The 7521-nt window shown below is 43.4% G+C and overlaps 1 long non-coding RNA gene across 1 annotated transcript; it reads left to right on the top strand.

The window, feature by feature from the left end:
• Positions 1-229: 229 nt before the first annotated feature.
• LOC137419448 (uncharacterized) lies at positions 230-7249 on the top strand. Its single transcript, XR_013622079.1, has 3 exons — positions 230-441; positions 1383-1605; positions 6559-7249. It is a non-coding gene; the product is annotated as an uncharacterized LOC137419448 (long non-coding RNA).
• Positions 7250-7521: the final 272 nt, after the last annotated feature.

Consider the following 7521-nt stretch of genomic DNA (forward strand, 5'->3'; position numbering starts at 1 on the left):
TACACTCACTTATATAGAATTGAACGCTGAATCCGAAAATGTAAGTGAAATTGGCTTGTTTTTTTTTTTAACATTATCTTCTATATATTCTAAATATATATCTGTGCAATGTGTACACCGGTGTGTACCCCGGTTTCGAATAGGTACACCTAGAGTCCCTGTATAAAGAGAGTTGCGCCATGCGCTGACCCGAGATTTCTGGTCACGTGATTTCGTGGCGCCATTTTGTGTCTAACTTCACCGTGCGTGAACGTCAGCTTGGTACGGGAATGTTGTTTATTGCCAAACAAAATGACTGGTTGTTCTGCTTTTGGTTGTTCAAACCAATCTGGGAAATATAAGATGTATAGATTTCCAAGTGATAAAGTCAGAAGACAAATTTGGGAAGCGAAAGTCAGACGAAAGAGCTGGAAAGCGATCGACTCCTCGAGACTCTGCCAGGTAGGCCCACGCCGCTTGATGATCGATGTTCAAAAGCAATTCTATCTGCTCGGTTTTTTTTTGGTTGTCTGTCCGTTGAAACCCCTTTTAAAGGGAAGTGATTTGTGTTTGTTTATAATCTTCAAGGAGCTGACCAAAAATGCATTTCCGTGGGAAGAACCCTGCTCAATTTTTTTCGGGTAGTCCTAGCGGACCGCATATTGTCATTGATTGATGAAATGTCCCGGTACAGTGACATTGCCTGGTCTGCGGTTGGGTAGTCTGCGGGCAATGTCACTGTACTTTTTCAGAGGGAATTAATTTTGATTTTATAGGGGTGGGAAACCCATGGTCCGTTTTGTTTTCAGTTGTCTGTCCGGCCATTCAAAACTTATTCCGAGGCAAGTTATTTTTTTGGTTTAAAATCTTTAGCCTAATCGGCAATCATAAAAGCAATTTTAGGGGGGGACCTGCTCAATTTTTTTGCGGGTTGTGCAGCCATCCATACGTCCAAAATTTGACGAGTTATTGTTTGCTTTGTACAGTGCTCATGCGTCTTGTGGCATATTTGCTCAAATATTTCCCACCCCGGGATTTATGGCCAAATTGTAGTGATGGAAGATTTTGCACATTGGACAATCCCTATATATTTAACCTGGTGACAGCTATCGTTCCCAAAACATACAATATTTCTAGGTGATTAATGCAGTAAAACAGGTGTATTTGTGTACCCACATTTAAAACTGGCTCAACTTTCAAAAGCTGTTATCCCTGTTTGATATCAATATACATGTGGTCGATAGAGCTAGCGATTTGTCTGGCCATCTTCCGGAAGATTGTCCATGTGATTTTCTGTTGTGGAAGTACTAGTACATGACAGCTCATTAAAATTAAACTGTGTTGTGTTAGAATAAAAATTTCAATAAATAAATACATCAAGGACACTCATTGTATGATTGCAGGAACATTTCGATGTGAATCAGTTTGAGAGGGGGCGAGCTGATGACAAAAAGAGGTTGAAGTGCTCTGCAGTTCCAACAATATTTAGCTACCGGAAACCCGTGAAGCTGCGCAACTCCCCCAAGAAGCGTGGACCGTCCAGAACTGAGAGACTACATCTACCAAACTTGTCCGACCACACCTACTCCACTCATGAACGTATTGACTCCTCAAATGAATCTCAATGTAAGAATTGTTTTATTTATTACAAAATCATGGCAGGACATGTTCAATCAATGCCAATCATTACAATGGAAATTGAATATAAATGTCGATAAAACTAAAGTTGTACACTATAGAAATATGGCAATACCACGTACAGAATTTGTTTTAAGTGTGTTAGACTATATGTCGGCTGGAAGTCCTACACCGGAATTGCTCTCGGCACCCTTTAAAAAATATTGGATATGCCAACACTCCTTTCTAAAAGTTATTAAAATTCAGAGAACGACAGCATTGGTTTGTCTTACTTATAATGTTAGCTCTTATATGCAGTGTTGGCTTGTAATATGCATTGCCATACCACTTTTAATATCACCACACAGCTTTTTCACGGCAATAGCTGAGTTTTTGACAAAACAAATATCACCTGTATGTAATAATAAGACTAAATATGTGTAGTAAATTTTTTTTTAGCAGGTTTAGAATATATCACCCCATATCGCGAATGTACATGTATATCTAATCCGACACACTTAGACACAAAATGGCGTCCAAATTTGAGTTGACACAACTCTCTATATACAGGGACTCTAGGTACACCGTATCCCTGCGTGTCGTAAGAGGCGGCTAAAAGGGTTGGCGTCAGGAAGGGCATCCGGCCATAAAAACATTGCCTCAAAAAGCGAACCACGACAATTACGACTACATATGGGCAGGGTACAGCCCGAAGTACCCCGTGGGGGACCCCACTTCCTCTCGTCAAAACTCAAGGTGGGGAACCCGATCGAAGCAAGGGTGGAAATCATTCCATTTATGACGACGAAACGTCTGATGCCCGACGTGGAGATCGGTTTCTGAGATTTGGGACATGGAATGTAGGGACAATGACAGGGAGATCAGGAGAGGTGGTGGAAGTATTGGTCAGAAGAAGAGTGGACATATGTTGTGTGCAGGAGACGAGATGGAAGGGAAGTGGTGTGAGAATGGTGAAGGGTAGGCAGGGACAGAAATACAAGTTTGTGTGGCAAGGGTGCCTGGAGGGCGTGAATGGTGTTGGTGTCCTGTTTTCTGAGGAGTTTGTAGACAGTGTGGTGAGTGTGACGAGAGTGAGTGAAAGGTTGATGATGGTGAAAATGATGATTGGAAAGCTCTTGGTGAACGTCATCTCGGGATATGCTCCGCAGGTTGGTCGGAGCGATGAAGAGAAGGACAAGTTCTGCTGTCCTATAGAGAAGCTGATGGAAAACTTGAAAGATGAGGAAGTTGTTGTGGTAGGAGGAGACCTAATTGTACATGTGGGAAGGAGTATGGATGGTTTTGAGGGAGTTCATGGGGGTTACGGATATGGTGTGAGAAATGGAGAAGGTGAAAGGATTTTGGAGTTTGCTGATGGAGCTGATTTGTTGATTTGTAATACTCAGTTCCAGAAAGAGGATAATAAGCTTGTCACATACACGTCAGGTGGTTCGACGACAACCGTTGACTACCTGCTGGTGTGTAGGCGAGATAGGGGGCACCTCCGGGACACAAAGGTGATCCCGGGGGAGGAGGCTGTTTCACAGCACCACTTGGTTGTCTGCGACATAAGGGTGAAAGGTGCGAGGAGAGCGAGGAGGGTGAAGTACCAACCGAGAATGAAGGTGTGGAGTTTGAAAGGTGACAGTGAGGGAGGCATTAAAAGAGAGGCTGAGTATGGTGGAGGATGATGTGGTTGAGCTTGAAAGTGGTTGGATGTCAATGAAAGATAGTTTGTTGGGAGCCGTTGCTGAGGTATGTGGATGGACAAAAGGACCACCGAGGCACTCGGAAACATGGTGGTGGGATGATGAAGTTGGAAAGAAGATTGACGAGAAGAGGAAGAAGTTCAAGGAGTGGCAGAAGGCGAAGGGTATGGGGGCAGAAAAGGCAGAGCATGAAAGTTATAAGGCAGCCAAGAAGGCCGCAAAGAAAGAGGTAGCAAAGGCACAGGAAGCATGTAGGAAAATGTTCGGAGAACGCTTGGATTCGGAAGAGGGTCAGAGAGCGGTATTCAGGATTGCAAAGCAGATAGCGAAAGAGAGGTGTGATGTGATGGGGGTGAGTTGCTTGAAGGATGAAGTGGGACAAATCGTTGTGGACTCGAGATATGTTGAAAGCAGCGGGAAATTGGGGTGTGAAGAGAATGACAGAGATCTGCAATCTGGTGGTGAAAGAAGGCCGCATTCCAGTGGATTGGGAACTGAGTACCCTCGTCCCTCTATACAAGGGGAAAGGTGACCCTCTGGACTGTGGCTCATATCGAGCGATAAAGTTATTGGAGCATGGAATGAAGGTATTGGAAAGGGTGTTGGAGAGGAGGATAAGGAAGAAAGTGAAGATTGACGAAATGCAGTTTGGATTTATGCCAGGAAGAGGAACGACAGACGCGCTTTTAATTGTGAGGCAGTTGCAGGAGAAGTACATGGAGAAGAGGAAGAAGTTGTTTCTTGGGTTTGTTGATCTGGAGAAAGCATTCGATAGGGTTCCACGTGAAGTAGTGACATGGGCATTGAGGAAGTTAGGAGTGGAGGAATGGTTGACCAGAGTAGTGATGGCAATGTACAAAAGAGCGCGCACAGCTGTAAGGATGAAGGACGGGACAGTGGTGAGTTTGAGGTGAAGGTGGGAGTGCATCAGGGGTCGGTACTAAGTCCACTACTATTTGTAGCTGTGATGGAGGTGCTGGCTCAGAACGTAAAGGAGGGTTTACCGTGTGAGTTGTTGTATGCAGATGATCTGGTGTTGATTGCAGAAATTATGGATGGACTGAAGGAGAAGATGAACAAGTGGAAGGAGTGTATGGAGACAAAAGGTCTGAAGGTGAATTTCGGAAAAAGGAAGGTGATGACAAGTGGTAAAGCATGTGGTGAGGTGGAAAAAACTGGGAAGTGGTCGTGTGCTGTGTGCAGGAAGGGTGTCGGAGTGAATTCCATTCAATTTACAATGTGCGCTGAGTGGGTTCATCAAAAATGTCGTGGTTTGAGAGGGTCATTAACCAGTGTGGCAGCTACATTCAAGTGTCAGGTGTGCACAGAGGGAGCTGCAGATGGAGGAAATGTTGAGTTGGATCTTGGAGGTGGCGTGAAGCTGGAAGGTGTGAAAACATTTTGCTGCCTCGGAGACATGCTGAATGGAGAAGGTGGATCAGACTTGGCAACGGTTGCTCGAGTGAGATGTGCATGGAAGAAGTTTCGGGAACTGAGTGGCGTGCTGATGAGGAGGGGAGTGTCATTGAAGCTGAAGGGAAAGGTGTATGCTGCATGTGTGAGAAGTGTTATGATTTATGGGAGTGAGACATGGCTAATGAACGTAGAGCAGCAACGAATCCTGGAAAGGGTGGAAATGCGAATGGTTCGGTGGATGTGTGGAGTATCGTTGAGAGAGAGGAAGACAAATGATGAATTGCGAAAGATGATGGGAATAGAGCCTGTGATTGACGCTGTGAAGAGAAACAGGTTGAGATGGTTTGGTCATGTGTTGAGGAAGGATGAAAGTGACTGGTTGAAAAGAGTGATGGAGATGAATGTAGAAGGAAGTAGAGGACGGGGAAGACCGAGAAAGACTTGGCTAAAGATGGTCGAAGAAGAAATGCGGGCAAGGGGGTTAACAAGGGGAGATGCAGAAAATATGGAAAAATGGAGAAGATTGTCATGGGGACCGCAAGGCTAACCCCCACTCTAGCAGGGAAAATGGCCTTAAAATGCATGTTGTTGTTGTTGTTGTTGTATATCTGTTCAATGTCTGTCTTGTGTTGTCTTGTCTTGTGTTGTCACTGAACTACTCCCTCAAACTTTTGTGAAATCGTACTATTCCAACTTGACCCACGGCGGGAGTATGCGCTCTACTGAGTGGCGTTCTAGAGTCCTCTTTTCTCCCGCCTCTGGAACAAACTCCCCCACTCTCTTCAATCCTACTCCTCCAGGTCTTTAAAACAGCTGTTCACCAACATCTCTTATCTTCCCCTATCCAAAACCTAGATCTTTTCTACCCCCACTAATTCACCCCAGATCCACATTTTTTTAAAATTCCAACTTCTTTCCTGGAAGTCCTTGCAGTGTCCTTGTGTTTTATACCTCGCCACCCCCCACCCCTCCCACGCCTCCTCCCCCAAGCCCTCTCCCTCCCACAGGTCTCTCGATGTCCCTGCTCTCAAAAGTTGTGTTTGTGTCCTTCCCCCTCTCTCCCCATCTTGTCGATTGCTCCCCTTATTATATGTTTTATGTCTCGGTTTGACTTTTTGTGTGATTAATGTTAGCTCTTTCACGAGCCTCGACCTTGTATACAAAAAAAAAAAAAGTGGACAGGTAACCATCGGGAATAGTTTGGCCTGTCCATTGCGGAAAAGTGAGTGTTCTGTCACATGATCTTTTAACCCCCAGAAACCCCATATCTGGGCCACTATTATATTTCTGGTACGAGCTATCCTTGTACATTAAAAGAGCAACACAATGGTACCAAAAACATTTAAATCGGTTAAAAAGTGACAAAGTTATCATTGGTTATGTTTCCTCCCACCCCCAAATTTTTCAGTGGTAATCTGCCACACACCTATCTTTAAAAATGGCTTCCAGATTCAAACTGATACCACAATATGACCTTACATACTACCTGGGGTTGTTCTTTGACGACTGACTATTCTCACACTCTGTGCAAGTATGTAATTGCAGAGTGCTAGAATAGTCCAAAAAATTTCTAGCAAGTCAAAATTTAGATGTAGCGGGTGTTAAACGAAATCAAAATTTTCACATCCGTGCTCCTGGACTATAGTATGCATGCAAAGTTTTGAGCTGCTAGGTTTCATCGTTTTGGAGTTATGGAGGACACACGCACACACACTTTTATTATTATAGATAGTAGGATTTTATATATGTAGGGTGTGGCATTTATATGTGACACATTTGTCATTCTTATTTTTAATTAATATCTGCATAATTAATTGTTTGTTTTTGTGCGTTGCAGGTGAAGCGCTGAATATTTGAATGATGGAGCATTCTGGGTCGCTGGTAGGGGAGGATGGAGTAAGGAAAAACAGGAGGAAGGAAGGGAAGGAAGCATTAAAACATGACAACGTGGATTAAAGTTGTAGAACTCCATATTAAATTATGCTGTTATTACAACTCAGCAAACATTCAGGAGAACTTTCTCATTTGTGAATTACGGCATAGAAACACATGGGGTTCGCAGACACATAGATTCAATAAGATGGAGCAACGTGCCATACTGCAAGAAATGTTATGCAATTTCTAAGGCAACAGTTTCGGAAAAGGATAATCTCGGTTTGATAATGTTTCATGGCCACCCGGATCCACAGATTTTACCCCAGCGTATATCTTCCTCTGGAGATTTTTGAAGACCCAGGTTTACAATACATGTCTCACATGTGTAGATGAACTTAACATGAAGCCATCACTGTTATTGATAATGACTCATTGAAAGCAGTAATGAACAATATACTGGTTCGATGCAGAGAGTGCATCAATTATAATGGACAGCATTTAAAAGATGTGATTTTTAAGAGGTAGAGTGGGTCGTGTATACTTCTATGATGTAACCCAATCTCCTATAGACCTATACCATACCTGTACTTCACTTCGTATACTAAAAACATTACTTACTTTATGTAGTCTTGTTTTATTACAGAGATGCATGTGTCAAATATTATTTCCACACCCTGTATTATATTTTAGGTATGGTATATTTCCGCATATTTAGGTGTCTATATTATTTCCGGTACTACCGCACGTAGAAAATGACGACAAGCGATGGCAGGGCAACTGAGAACACAATAACAATTTATGGCTGCTCTGAGAATTATGAACAATTCGCTGTTGTTGCTCAATCTTGAGTTCTCTTGAGAAATGTTCCCACAGTTAGCAACGACAAAGGTCGAACGAGGACTTATTGGTCGAAACGAGGACTCGG

The sequence above is a fragment of the Myxine glutinosa genome, chromosome 1 (assembly GCF_964187855.1).
Source record: "Myxine glutinosa chromosome 1, kmMyxGlut1.1, whole genome shotgun sequence".
NCBI classification, from domain to species: Eukaryota; Metazoa; Chordata; class Myxini; order Myxiniformes; family Myxinidae; genus Myxine; species Myxine glutinosa.